This window comes from Bufo gargarizans, chromosome 4 (genome assembly GCF_014858855.1).
Source record: "Bufo gargarizans isolate SCDJY-AF-19 chromosome 4, ASM1485885v1, whole genome shotgun sequence".
Taxonomy (NCBI): domain Eukaryota; kingdom Metazoa; phylum Chordata; class Amphibia; order Anura; family Bufonidae; genus Bufo; species Bufo gargarizans.
The window spans coordinates 28,721,373-28,737,348 of NC_058083.1; positions in this window are offsets into that span (position 1 = coordinate 28,721,373).

Consider the following 15,976-nt stretch of genomic DNA (forward strand, 5'->3'; position numbering starts at 1 on the left):
TCACGTCAGCCACCACTGGAACAGTCCATTCTCAGATATTTAGGCCCCGGCACCCAGGCAGAGGAGAGAGGTCCCGTAACAGAGAATCTGTCTTCATGTCAGCAGAGAATTAGTCTGCATGTCATAGCAGAGAATGAGGCTTCACGTCAGCCACCACTGCAACAGTCCATTGGCATATATTTAGGCCCAGCACCCAGGCAGAGGAGAGAGGTCCCGTAACAGACAATCTGGCTTCATGTCAGCAGAGAATCAGTCTGCATGTCATAGCAGAGAATCAGGCTTCACGTCACCCACCACTGCAACAGTCCATTGTCATAAATTTAGGCCCAGCACTAGTGTTGAGCGGCATGTCCCATATTCGAATTCGCGAAATTTTGTGAATATTCGAAAGAATATTCGTAAAATATTCGCGATTATTCAAATTCGTTATTATTTCGCATATGCGATAATTCGAATTATCGCATAATACATATGCTATGCAAAATTCACATGTGCGCTAATGAAATCGCCTTACGAAGATTCGCAACTCAATTCAATCACTAATGTATGAATGCAATGCCCTTTGCCTCTGTTCTGGGACAAGTGTAGATATTCGCATGTGCGCTAATAAAATCGCCTTACGAAGATTCGCACCTCAATCACTTTCTAGGGAATGTGAGACTTTTGGGAATCAATCGAGATACAGTGGGGGGTGATGACAGTAGTTGACAGAGTACAGATCAATGTAATCTGTAAGGTGGAAAGTAAAATAAAAAATACGAATATTCGTAAATCGACTTTTACGAAGTTCTACGTATTCGCGAATATGGTGCTATACTATATGAATGCACAGGCCTTTGCCTCTCTGTTCTGGGGACAAGTGTAGATATTTGCATTTGCGTTAATAAAATCGCCTTACGAAGATTCGCAGCTCAATTCAATCACTAATGTATGAATGCAAAGCCCTTTGCCTCTGTTCTGGGACAAGTGTAGATATTCGCATGTGCGCTAATAAAATCGCCTTACGAAGATTCGCAACTCAATTCACTAATGTATGAATGCAAAGCCCTTTGCCTCTGTTCTGGGACGTGCCGATATTCGCATGTGCGCTAATAAAATCGCCTTACGAAGATTCGCGCCTCAATCACTTTCTAGGCAATGTGAGTAAGATCTGAGCTGTTGGACCTTTGGGAAACAATCAATTATATGTGTACTGTAATTTTGTGGGGGGGGGGGGGGGGAAACAAAAAACGAATATTCGTTTTTACGAATATATAGCACTATATTCGAAATATTCGCGAAATCGCGAAGTTGCGATATTCGCGAAAAAAATTTGCTTTTCGAATATTCGCGCTCAACACTACCCAGCACCCAGGCAGAGGAGAGAGGTCCCGTAACAGAGAATCTGGCTTCATGTCAGCAGAGAATCAGTCTTCATATCATAGCAGAGAATCAGGCTTCACGTCACCCACCACTGTAAGAGTCAATTTTCATAAATTTAGGCCCAGAACCCAGGCAGAGGAGAAAGGTCCCGTAACAGACAATCTGGCTTCATGTCAGCAGAGAATCAGTCTTCATATCATAGCAGAGAATCAGGCTTCACGTCACCCACCACTGCAACAGTCAATTGTCATAAATTTAGGCCCAGCACCCAGGCAGAGGAGAGAGCTCCCGTAACAGAGGATCTGGCTTCATGTCAGCAGAGAATCAGTCTGCATGTCATAGCAGAGAATGAGGCTTCACGTCACCCACCACTGCAACAGTCCATTGGCATATATTTAGGCCTAGCACACAGGCAGAGCAGAGAGGTCCCGTAACAGACAATCTGGCTTCATGTCAGCAGAGAATCAGTCTGCATGTCATAGCAGAGAATGAGGCTTCACGTCACCCACCACTGCAACAGTCCATTGGCATATATTTAGGCCTAGCACACAGGCAGAGCAGAGAGGTCCCGTAACAGACAATCTGGCTTCATGTCAGCAGAGAATCAGTCTGCATGTCATAGCAGAGAATGAGGCTTCACGTCACCCACCACTGCAACAGTCCATTGGCATATATTTAGGCCTAGCACACAGGCAGAGCAGAGAGGTCCCGTAACAGACAATCTGGCTTCATGTCAGCAGAGAATCAGTCTGCATGTCATAGCAGAGAATGAGGCTTCACGTCACCCACCACTGCAACAGTCCATTGGCATATATTTAGGCCTAGCACACAGGCAGAGCAGAGAGGTCCCGTAACAGACGATCTGGCTTCATGTCAGCAGAGAATCAGTCTGCATGTCATAGCAGAGAATCAGGCTTCACGTCAGCCACCACTGCAACAGTCCATGGTCATAAATTTAGGCCCAGCACCCAGGCAGAGGAGAGAGGTCCCGTAACAGACAATCTGGCTTCATGTCAGCAGAGAATTAGTCTGCATGTCATAGCAGAGAATCAGGCTTCATGTCAGCCACCACTGCAACAGTCCATTGGCATATATTTAGGCCTAGCACACAGGCAGAGGAGAGGTTCATTCAACTTTGGGTAGCATCGCAATATAATGGTAAAATGAAAATAAAAATAGGATTGAATGAGGAAGTGCCCTGGAGTCCAATAATATATGGTTATGGGGAGGTAGTTAATGTCTAATCTGGACAAGGGACGGACAGGTCCTGTGGGATCCATGCCTGGTTCATTTTTATGAACGTCAGCTTGTCCACATTGGCTGTAGACAGGCGGCTGCGTTTGTCTGTAATGACGCCCCCTGCCGTGCTGAATACACGTTCAGACAAAACGCTGGCTGCCGGGCAGGCCAGCACCTCCAAGGCATAAAAGGCTAGCTCTGGCCACGTGGACAATTTAGAGACCCAGAAGTTGAATGGGGCCGAACCATCAGTCAGTACGTGGAGGGGTGTGCACACGTACTGTTCCACCATGTTAGTGAAATGTTGCCTCCTGCTAACACGTTGCGTATCAGGTGGTGGTGCAGTTAGCTGTGGCGTGTTGACAAAAGTTTTCCACATCTCTGCCATGCTAACCCTGCCCTCAGAGGAGCTGGCCGTGACACAGCTGCCTTGGCGACCTCTTGCTCCTCCTCTGCCTTGGCCTTGGGCTTCCACTTGTTCCCCTGTGACATTTGGGAATGCTCTCAGTAGCGCGTCTACCAACGTGCGCTTGTACTCGCGCATCTTCCTATCACGCTCCAGTGCAGGAAGTAAGGTGGGCACATTGTCTTTGTAGCGTGGATCCAGCAGGGTGGCAACCCAGTAGTCCGCACAGGTTAAAATGTGGGCAACTCTGCTGTCGTTGCGCAGGCACTGCAGCATGTAGTCGCTCATGTGTGCCAGGCTGCCCAGGGGTAAGGACAAGCTGTCCTCTGTGGGAGGCGTATCGTCATCGTCCTGCCTTTCCCCCCAGCCACGCACCAGTGATGGACCCGAGCTGCGTTGGGTGCCACCCCGCTGTGACCATGCTTCATCCTCATCCTCCTCCACCTCCTCCTCATCCTCGTCCTCCTCGTCCTCCAGTAGTGGGCCCTGGCTGGCCACATTTGTACCTGGCCTCTGCTGTTGCAAAAAACCTCCCTCTGAGTCACTTCGAAGAGACTGGCCTGAAAGTGCTAAAAATGACCCCTCTTCCTCATCCTCCTCCTCCTCCTCCTGGGCCACCTCCTGTTCCATCATCGCCCTAAGTGTTTTCTCAAGGAGACATAGAAGTGGTATTGTAACGCTGATAACGGTGTCATCGCCACTGGCCATGTTGGTGGAGTACTCGAAACAGCGCAACAGGGCACACAGGTCTCGCATGGAGGCCCAGTCATTGGTGGTGAAGTGGTGCTGTTCTGTAGTGCGACTGACCCGTGCGTGCTGCAGCTGAAACTCCACTATGGCCTGCTGCTGCTCGCACAGTCTGTCCAGCATGTGCAAGGTGGAGTTCCACCTGGTGGGCACGTCGCATATGAGGCGGTGAGCGGGAAGGCCGAAGTTACGCTGTAGCGCAGACAGGCGAGCAGCGGCAGGATGTGAACGCCGGAAGCGCGAACAGACGGCCCGCACTTTATGCAGCAGCTCTGACATGTCGGGGTAGTTGTGAATGAACTTCTGCACCACCAAATTCAGCACATGCGCCAAGCAAGGGATGTGCGTCAAATTGGCTAGTCCCAGAGCTGCAACGAGATTTCGCCCATTATCACACACCACCAGGCCGGGCTTGAGGCTCACCGGCAGCAACCACTCGTCGGTCTGTTGTTCAATACCCCGCCACAACTCCTGTGCGGTGTGGGGCCTGTCCCCCAAACATATGAGTTTCAGAATGGCCTGCTGACGTTTACCCCGGGCTGTGCTGAAGTTGGTGGTGAAGGTGTGTGGCTGACTGGATGAGCAGGTGGAAGAAGAGGAGGAGGAAGCCGAGAAGGAGGAGGTGGCAACAGGAGGCAAAGAATGTTGCCCTGCGATCCTTGGCGGCGGCAGGACGTGCGCCAAACAGCTCTCCGCCTGGGGCCCAGCTGCCACTACATTTACCCAGTGTGCAGTTAGGGAGATATAGCGTCCCTGGCCGTGCTTACTGGTCCACGTATCTGTGGTTAGGTGGACCTTGCTACAGATGGCGTTGCGCAGTGCACACTTGATTTTATCGGATACTTGGTTGTGCAGGGAAGGCACGGCTCTCTTGGAGAAGTAGTGCCGGCTGGGAACAACATACTGTGGGACAGCAAGCGACATGAGCTGTTTGAAGCTGTCTGTGTCCACCAGCCTAAATGACAGCATTTCATAGGCCAGTAGTTTAGAAATGCTGGCATTCAGGGCCAGGGATCGAGGGTGGCTAGGTGGGAATTTACGCTTTCTATCAAATGTTTGTGAGATGGAGAGCTGAACGCTGGCGTGTGACATGGTTGAGACGCTTGGTGACGGAGGTGGTGGTGGTGGTGTTGGTGGTACATCCCCTGTTTGCTGGGCGGCAGGTGCCAACGTTCCTCCAGAGGCGGAGGAAGAGGCCGAGGCGGCAGCAGCAGAATAGGCCGAGGCGGCAGCAGCAGAAGAGGTAGCAGGGGGAGCCTGAGTGACTTCCTTGGTTTTAAGGTGTTTACTCCACTGCAGTTCATGCTTTGCATGCAGGTGCCTGGTCATGCAGGTTGTGCTCAGGTTCAGAACGTTAATGCCTCGCTTCAGGCTCTGATGGCACAGCGTGCAAACCACTCGGGTCTTGTCGTCAGCACATTGTTTGAAGAAGTGCCATGCCAGGGAACTCCTTGAAGCTGCCTTTGGGGTGCTCGGTCCCAGATGGCGGCGGTCAGTAGCAGGCGGAGTCTCTTGGCGGCGGGTGTTCTGCTTTTGCCCACTGCTCCCTCTTTTGCTACGCTGTTGGCTCGGTCTCACCACTGCCTCTTCCTCCGAACTGTGAAAGTCAGTGGCACGACCTTCATTCCATGTGGGGTCTAGGACCTCATCGTCCCCTGCATCGTCTTCCACCCAGTCTTGATCCCTGACCTCCTGTTCAGTCTGCACACTGCAGAAAGACGCAGCAGTTGGCACCTGTGTTTCGTCATCATCAGAGACATGCTGAGGTGGTATTCCCATGTCCTCATCATCAGGAAACATAAGTGGTTGTGCGTCAGTGCATTCTATGTCTTTCACCGCTGGGGAAGGGCTAGGTGGATGCCCTTGGGAAACCCTGCCAGCGGAGTCTTCAAACAGCATAAGAGACTGCTGCATAACTTGAGGCTGAGACAGTTTCCCTGGTATGCATGGGGGTGATGTGACAGACTGATGGGGTTGGTTTTCAGGCGCCATCTGTGCGCTTTCTGCAGAAGACTGGGTGGGAGATAATGTGAACGTGCTGGATCCACTGTCGGCCACCCAATTGACTAATGCCTGTACCTGCTCAGGCCTTACCATCCTTAGAACGGCATTGGGCCCCACCATATATCGCTGTAAATTCTGGCGGCTACTGGGACCTGAGGTAGTTGGTACACTAGGACGTGTGGATGTGGCAGAACGGCCACGTCCTCTCCCAGCACCAGAGGGTCCACTAACACCACCACGACCATGTCCACGTCCGCGTCCCTTACTAGATGTTTTTCTCATTGTTATGGTTCACCACAACAACAAATATATTATTTGGCCCAATGTATTGTATTCAAATTCAGCGGGATATAAATTTGAGGCCTAGTATTTAGGCGCTGGGTGACCGGTATGGATTTAGTGACAGAATTAGACTTGGAAATGCACAGAAGCGTGTGTGTGAAGTTATTCTGAATGACCCTATGTGCACCTTCAATATTATATACCCTTTTAGGGATAGATTTCAAATAGCTCTGATATAGCAGAAACCACTAAATTATGAAATTGCTAAATTGGGAATTGTACTTCAACCCAGAACAAAAAATGTGCTTTGACGGACACTAAATATCTTGCCCAGCAACAACAGTACAGTGGTGGGTAACGAGAGATTTAGAGGGATTTAAATTTGAGGCCTAGTATTTAGGCGCTGGGTCACCGGTATGGATTTAGTGACAGAATTAGACTTGGAAATGCACAGAAGCGTGTGTGTGAAGTTATTCTGAATGACCCTATGTGCACCTTCAATATTATATACCCTTTTAGGGATAGATTTCAAATAGCTCTGATATAGCAGAAACCACTAAATTATGAAATTGCTAAATTGGGAATTGTACTTCAACCCAGAACAAAAAATGTGCTTTGACGGACACTAAATATCTTGCCCAGCAACAACAGTACACCGGTGGGTAACGAGAGATTTAGAGGGAATTAAATTTGAGGCCTAGTATTTAGGCGCTGGGTCACCGGTATGGATTTAGTGACAGAATTAGACTTGGAAATACACAGTAGCGGGTGTGTGTGAAGTTATTCTGAATGACCCTATGTGCACCTTCAATATTATATACCCTTTTAGGGATAGATTTCAAATAGCTCTGATATAGCAGAAACCACTAAATTATGAAATTGCTAAATTGGGAATTGTACTTCAACCCAGAACAAAAAATGTGCTTTGACGGACACTAAATATCTTGCCCAGCAACAACAGTACAGCGGTGGGTAACGAGAGATTTAGAGGGAATTAAATTTGAGGCCTAGTATTTAGGCGCTGGGTCACCGGTATGGATTTAGTGACAGAATTAGACTTGGAAATGCACAGAAGCGTGTGTGTGAAGTTATTCTGAATGACCCTATGTGCACCTTCAATATTATATACCCTTTTAGGGATAGATTTCAAATAGCTCTGATATAGCAGAAACCACTAAATTATGAAATTGCTAAATTGGGAATTGTACTTCAACCCAGAACAAAAAATGTGCTTTGACGGACACTAAATATCTTGCCCAGCAACAACAGTACAGCGGTGGGTAACGAGAGATTTAGAGGGATTTAAATTTGAGGCCTAGTATTTAGGCGCTGGGTCACCGGTATGGATTTAGTGACAGAATTAGACTTGGAAATGCACAGAAGCGTGTGTGTGAAGTTATTCTGAATGACCCTATGTGCACCTTCAATATTATATACCCTTTTAGGGATAGATTTCAAATAGCTCTGATATAGCAGAAACCACTAAATTATGAAATTGCTAAATTGGGAATTGTACTTCAACCCAGAACAAAAAATGTGCTTTGACGGACACTAAATATCTTGCCCAGCAACAACAGTACAGTGGTGGGTAACGAGAGATTTAGAGGGATTTAAATTTGAGGCCTAGTATTTAGGCGCTGGGTCACCGGTATGGATTTAGTGACAGAATTAGACTTGGAAATGCACAGAAGCGTGTGTGTGAAGTTATTCTGAATGACCCTATGTGCACCTTCAATATTATATACCCTTTTAGGGATAGATTTCAAATAGCTCTGATATAGCAGAAACCACTAAATTATGAAATTGCTAAATTGGGAATTGTACTTCAACCCAGAACAAAAAATGTGCTTTGACGGACACTAAATATCTTGCCCAGCAACAACAGTACACCGGTGGGTAACGAGAGATTTAGAGGGAATTAAATTTGAGGCCTAGTATTTAGGCGCTGGGTCACCGGTATGGATTTAGTGACAGAATTAGACTTGGAAATACACAGTAGCGGGTGTGTGTGAAGTTATTCTGAATGACCCTATGTGCACCTTCAATATTATATACCCTTTTAGGGATAGATTTCAAATAGCTCTGATATAGCAGAAACCACTAAATTATGAAATTGCTAAATTGGGAATTGTACTTCAACCCAGAACAAAAAATGTGCTTTGACGGACACTAAATATCTTGCCCAGCAACAACAGTACAGTGGTGGGTAACGAGAGATTTAGAGGGATTTAAATTTGAGGCCTAGTATTTAGGCGCTGGGTCACCGGTATGGATTTAGTGACAGAATTAGACTTGGAAATGCACAGAAGCGTGTGTGTGAAGTTATTCTGAATGACCCTATGTGCACCTTCAATATTATATACCCTTTTAGGGATAGATTTCAAATAGCTCTGATATAGCAGAAACCACTAAATTATGAAATTGCTAAATTGGGAATTGTACTTCAACCCAGAACAAAAAATGTGCTTTGACGGACACTAAATATCTTGCCCAGCAACAACAGTACACCGGTGGGTAACGAGAGATTTAGAGGGAATTAAATTTGAGGCCTAGTATTTAGGCGCTGGGTCACCGGTATGGATTTAGTGACAGAATTAGACTTGGAAATACACAGTAGCGGGTGTGTGTGAAGTTATTCTGAATGACCCTATGTGCACCTTCAATATTATATACCCTTTTAGGGATAGATTTCAAATAGCTCTGATATAGCAGAAACCACTAAATTATGAAATTGCTAAATTGGGAATTGTACTTCAACCCAGAACAAAAAATGTGCTTTGACGGACACTAAATATCTTGCCCAGCAACAACAGTACAGCGGTGGGTAACGAGAGATTTAGAGGGAATTAAATTTGAGGCCTAGTATTTAGGCGCTGGGTCACCGGTATGGATTTAGTGACAGAATTAGACTTGGAAATACACAGTAGCGGGTGTGTGTGAAGTTATTCTGAATGACCCTATGTGCACCTTCAATATTATATACCCTTTTTGGGATAGATTTCAAATAGCTCTGATATAGCAGGAACCACTAAATTATGAAATTGCTAAATTGGGAATTGTACTTCAACCCAGAACAAAAAATGTGCTTTGACGGGCACTAAATAACTTTCCCAGCTACAACAGGACAACGGTAACGAGAGATTTAGAGGGATTTAAATTTGAGGCCTAGTATTTAGGCGCTGGGTGACAGGTATGGGTTTAGTGACAGAATTAGACTTGGAAATACACAGTAGCGGGTGTGTGTGAAGTTATTCTGAATGACCCTATGTGCACCTTCAATATTATATACCCTTTTTGGGATAGATTTCAAATAGCTCTGATATAGCAGAAACCACTAAATTATGAAATTGCTAAATTGGGAATTGTACTTCAACCCAGAACAAAAAATGTGCTTTGACGGACACTAAATATCTTGCCCAGCAACAACAGTACAGCGGTGGGTAACGAGAGATTTAGAGGGAATTAAATTTGAGGCCTAGTATTTAGGCGCTGGGTCACCGGTATGGATTTAGTGACAGAATTAGACTTGGAAATACACAGTAGCGGGTGTGTGTGAAGTTACTCTGAATGACCCTATGTGCACCTTCAATATTATATACCCTTTTTGGGATAGATTTCAAAGAGCTCTGATATAGCAGGAACCACTAAATTATGAAATTGCTAAATTGAGAATTGTATTTCAACCCAGAACAAGAAATGTGCTTGAACGGACACTAAATAACTCGCCCAGCTACAGCACTAGGGACAGATTTAGCTGGATATAAATTTGAGGCCTAGTATTTAGGCGCTGGGTGACCGGTATGGATTTAGTGACAGAATTAGACTGGGATATGGCCAAAAAATGAACAGACTATTGCTGGTTAAATGCACTTGGTGTGACAGCTTCACCCTGATGTAGGCTTTAGCCAAAAAACAACCACACCATTGAGGGTTAAATGCACTTGGTGACAGGCGCAGCTTGCCCCTGATTTTGTATATGGCCAAAAAATGAACAGACTATTGCTGGTTAAATGCACTTGGTGTGACAGCTTCACCCTGATGTAGGCTTTAGCCAAAAAACAACCACACCATTGAGGGTTAAATGCACTTGGTGACAGGCGCAGCTTGCCCCTGATTTTGTATATGGCCAAAAAATGAACAGACTATTGCTGGTTAAATGCACTTGGTGTGACAGCTTCACCCTGATGTAGGCTTTAGCCAAAAAACAACCACACCATTGAGGGTTAAATGCACTTGGTGACAGGCGCAGCTTGCCCCTGATTTTGTATATGGCCAAAAAATGAACAGACTATTGCTGGTTAAATGCACTTGGTGTGACAGCTTCACCCTGATGTAGGCTTTAGCCAAAAAACAACCACACCATTGAGGGTTAAATGCACTTGGTCGCAGCTTGTGCTGGCGCACCACAAGACACAAAATGGCCGCCGATCACCCCAGAAAAATGAGACTGACAAACGGTCTGTGCAGCCTAAAAACAGTGAGCAATTGAGGATCAGCAGCTCAATGATCCACAGCTGCAGATCGATCAGTTAATCAAGTCCTTTGGAGGAGTTAATCTGCCTAATCTCGCCCTACTGTCGCAGCCGCAACCTCTCCCTACGCTAATCAGAGCAGAGTGACGGGCGGCGCTATGTGACTCCAGCTTAAATAGAGGCTGGGTCACATGGTGCTCTGGCCAATCACAGCCATGCCAATAGTAGGCATGGCTGTGATGGCCTCTTGGGGCAAGTAGTATGACGCTTGTTGATTGGCTGCTTTGCAGCCTTTCAAAAAGCGCCAAGAAAGCGTCACAAAAGCGCGAAGAAAGCGACGAACACCGAACCCGAACCCGGACTTTTACGAAAATGTCCGGGTTCGGGTCCGTGTCACGGACACCCCAAAATTCGGTACGAACCCGAACTATACAGTTCGAGTTCGCTCATCCCTAGTCGTGGCTGGGTCTTCCAACATGACAACGGCCCGAAGCACACAACCAGGATAACCAATGAGAGCCCCCGTAAGAAGCATATCAAGCTTCTGGAGTGGCCTAGTCAGTCTCCAGACCTAAATCCAATAGAAAATCTTTGGAGGGAGCTGAAACTCTGTGTTGCTCAGCGACAGCCCCGAAACCTGACAGATCTAGAAGAGATCTGTGTGGAGGAGTGGGCCAAAATCCCTCTAGCAGTGTGTGCAAACCTGGTCAAGAACTATAGGAAACATTTGACCTCTAATTGCAAACAAAGGCTTCTGTACCAAATATTAACACTAAATTTAATCAGGGGTTCAAATACTTATGTTCAGCAGTGCAAGACAAATAAATTCTTTAAAAATCATACAATGTGATTTCCTTTTTTTATTTTTTTTTTTATTCTCTCTCTCAGTGTGGGAATGCACCTGTGAGGGAAACCACACCTCGTGCCCGCTTGATGTCAACTACATCGAGCTCACGAGATACGGTATGGTCACTGATTACCAATGTGTGACGTTACACCCTCCTGGAGGAGCGTGTAAGGTCAGTCTTGGTACAGTTTTTACAGATTCCTCCTGTCCACAAGGGCACAGAGAGATAACAAGCTGAGAGCCTTTTCACTGCCCCAGTGAAACAGCGCTTTCTCAGCCAGGGAAGACTGCCACCAATTTCTTGTAAGAAAGTCCACTAACGGGATTATATAGGGTAAGAAACCAACGGTAGCGTATCACTAGGCCGAAACACAGATGTGGGAATTTGTGATCGAGATACTAGACAGCATAAAATTGAATTATATATTTAATTGCCTTAGGGGCTCACTAGACAATACACTATACACACAAGGACATATACAGTGGTCTGAGGTTACAAATACAGGTAGTATGATACAAACAGGATTAAACAGAGCCAAAGTCAGTTTACCAGATGGATGTGTCCTTTTGGGTTGTGATGAGTTCTTTGCTGTAGTCACATGGAGGGCAGTGATGTCAGCTGATTGCAGGTCTCCCTAAACACATGGCACAATGTGACCTTCCTTCAGAGAAAGACACACCCGCCTGCTGGCACAAGCCTTTTAACCTGTAGCCGGCCCCTCCCCTCCTGGCCTCTGGAAGGGGTCCACCCCTCCTCTGCTGGCCTGGCAGCACACGAGCCACAAAAACCGATTAGGGCTCATGGCTCCAGACCAGAATGTCACAGGGAGGTGGTTTTGGGACCAATGGATCCGCATGGGTTCCGGCTACCAGTAGAGTCCAAGCATGGTACCGTTATTTTCTTTCTGTGGGGAGATATGTATAACTCCCTTCCCCGGCCTCCCACCGCCAGACTATGACCACGGGCCTGTTCGTCGTGGCCACAGGGACACAAATGTGTATCTGGTTTATGTATGTAATGCACGGGCGATTGAACTGCTGGCTCCAACCTGTCTGATAATCTGAGTGAAGTGGTGAATGGCTTAGACCTCATGCTGAGAGATTCTTCCTGTCACATCAGCTTGGTTCCTGTCTGACTGGATGGAAGTGTGAAAAGTTGTAAACACTAGTGGACTGCTAGAGGTCCTCTTCCATCTGCTGGCTTTGAAGCAGGGCCCCCCTGTGAAGCTCACTACCTCCGCTATCTGACAAGCAGAGGGTTGAAGTGAGAACTTATTTTGCATGTACACTGACCAAGGTGAATTAAATGAAAATGATGGCTGCCATTAAACAATAATCCATATTCCTGACAGCACCTACAATGTGAATTTCAGACCCCTCCATGATTTCTAAGTGGGAGAACTTGCAAAATCGCAGGGTGTTCAAATACTGCTGTTACTCACTGTGTGTTTATATATATATATATATATATATATATATATATATAGGCCTTGTATGGCCACTCCATTATGGGCCCGATATATGTGTGGGGATGTGTATATGTATACATGTATACTTAACTCCTTTTGTAACAGAGCACAGAGCTAGCGGAAGCTGAGCTTGCTGTAGGATGTGGCATCGTTTTGGACCTGGGTCCAGTAGTTCTCGAGCTGACCACAATATAAGCAGATCCGACACTACCAGTTCTTTTGGAGGTGTTGACTGTACATTACATCCACTCTTTTTTGCCACTGTGGCCACTACCCTCTTCCTCAGATGCATTTTACTCCACTTTGGCACTCCTTTTTCATCTTCCAGGTCCTGGAAGTTATCATCGGAGATCTCTCCCTCCCTATCACTTTTTATCAGACTGTGATATATATTATGGTGGTCTCCCTGGCCACCCTCTCCATTCCATGCTCTGTACTTGCCCCGACTGCTACTGTCGCTGTCTGTTGAACTGCCTGGAGATGACCTGACACAGATTTCGGCCTATTTCAGTTTTTTTCCCTCAGAGATTTGAAGCAGTACTCTGGATTGTAAAACTTGCACTTTAAACTTGTATTGCTATTTGTGCACCCCAGACCAAAGCTTGAACTGTCTGGAGATGCTCTGTCACAGCTTTCAGCCTACTAATTCAAGTGTTTTCACTTGTATTGTGGTTAAACCCCCACATCCACCAAAACTTGAACTGTGGAGGAAAGGTGGTTTAATTGCCCGGTATAATTTATATTCAATTTTACTTATAGAATAATGGTGTTATTCACTACAATGCAACACATTTAAAAACATTTAAAAACAATACATAATCTACTTAAAGAAAATCAATTGCTCAGCAGCAGATCTGCTATAATGCACTGCATTTTGTACAAACAGTTAGGAAAGAAGACTATAGAAAATTTAGGAGTGAAAAAAGTGTCTTTCTGTTCGTGAGAAAAAAAATGTCTTGCCAGTAACTGCTTTTTTTCATAAATCTCTTTTTAATGAAAATAATATATTAAATACAAAATGAGCCGCATGCAGGCAGCAATGCCAATCCCCAACTGTACAATTGCCCCCATTCCCATTGAAAAGGTAGTCCATCGAAGTGACGCAATGTCCATCTGAGACACAATTGGATTAGTAGAACTACAGGTAACAGCACACTGCTAGTCAATTGCGCAAAGATAAAAGCAAACACTGAAAAAATAATGGCAGCTTGGTGGATCATACTTACTGCAAGTGCAGTTAGAAGCTCTTTGCGCATATAATTGATCAATACATACAGACGTCAAGGTGGCTTCTAATCAGATGGGTCCTACTCTAACATGCCTCTCCTGGGCTTACAGCCTACAATCTGGGCAAAGTAGTACCAAGCTGTATCCCACATGCCTCTCTCAGGCTGTGAGCCTGCAGTATGGGCAAAGTGGAATACAGCTGTACAAGCTATCTAATTAAAAGCACATGGTAAATGGGCGGTGGTGCACGGTTCAATCTCACCACCAGAGGGCGCCACCCCCCCTAGTGGCAGTGACTACAGTGAAGAAAAACTAGCGAACCAGCACCTCCATAATTTTCTCAAATTTACTTATTATGGAGGTGCTGGTTCGTTTGTTTTTCTTCCCTGTATTCACTGCCACTAGGGTGGTTGCGCCCTCTGGTGGTGAGATTGAACCGTGCACCACCGCCCATTTACCATGTGCTTTTAATGATCGTGCAGGCGCAGGCTGCAGGCGAGATTTCTCGTGGCCGATAGGAAGAAGAACGGGGCATTTCTTGAAGGTAGAAGATGACGTGGCGAGGGGGTGGAGCCGTTTTCCTGGGCTGTGGAAGGTTATTTCAGGATCAGGAGGCATTCTTGCGCTTCAAATCAAGGTGGGCTGGACACTGAAGGGGGGCCTCACTGGGCTCCAGAGAGGGAAAAAAAAACGCCCCTCTGAGCACCTTAGAGCTTCATTAGCATATCATAAAAATATATTTTTTATCAAAATGACAAAACAAAATAAAGTTAGAAGACCGCTGTAGGAAATAAGGTACTTTACTGAACATGGCAATGGTGAAAGCATAAAATGCTAAAAGCAGGTGACAGATTCCCTTTAAATCAAAATAAATTTAAATAGATTTCTTCAGTCATTCTGTGAGGAGGATCTGTAACAGAAGTAAAATCAGTGTGTATGGTATTTTAGCCAGGGTGACCAGGTTCACCAAAAGCACTCATGTCTATGCTCTATCCAAGACGTGAGTTCCTCAAGTCTGCAGAGTTGGTCAACCCTGTACAACCACTTCTGATGTGAAAGGGAGGAAGAGCTCAACCAGTGTAGTGGTGTAGTGTAGTGGTGTATTAACAGTTTGGCTGCTAAAATGAGAAAAGTAGCCAGTGCTGTTTTGCATGGGCAGAATGAAGGGGAATCTTGCCAAAGTAGAACCTGATTTGGAGTTGGTGATGGAGGTTCTGGACACACCAAGTTAATTACATCTTCTATTTTGTCCCAAAAAGGTTGGATTTTAGTGCTAAATCACCATATATGTTATATAGTCCAGGGGCAGGCTTGGACTGGCCCAACGGGGAGCCAGGGAAATCCTCTGTGGTCCCCTGCCTAGTTGAAGCCCCACTCCTCTCCTGAGAAGCTCCGCCCCTCAGGACATCTATCTCACCAGGAGCAGCTCCAGAGACTGGACTAAATACTAGCTTGTGGTTACAGGACCTGTGGTGATGTCACAGTCACGTGATCAGCCATGTGCATGGGAGGAGTTAGGGGAACACAGGCTCCATGTAAGACTGTGCTGGTGGAGATGCAGAGGTACTTTATGTATGGAAGGTGTGTATAAAGCAGGGATATGTCAGTGTAACCAGTCTATTGTACAGTTTTCTGTGTGTAATGTGCACACAGTAGTTATATCTGTGTAATGGGCATGTGTTAGAGCTGTGTATGTAATATGTATATAGTAGCATCAGGTGGGCGCAGTGTATACCAGCTTCAGGCGGGTGCAGTGTATAACTGCGTCAGGCAGGGGCAGTGTATGACTGCGTCAGGCGGGCGCAGTGTATGGGTGCGTCAGGCGGGCACTGTGTATGGCAGCTTAAGGGAGGCGCTGTGTATGGCAGCGTCAGGGCGGCGTTGTGTATGGCAGCATCAGGTGGGTGCAGTGTATGGCAGC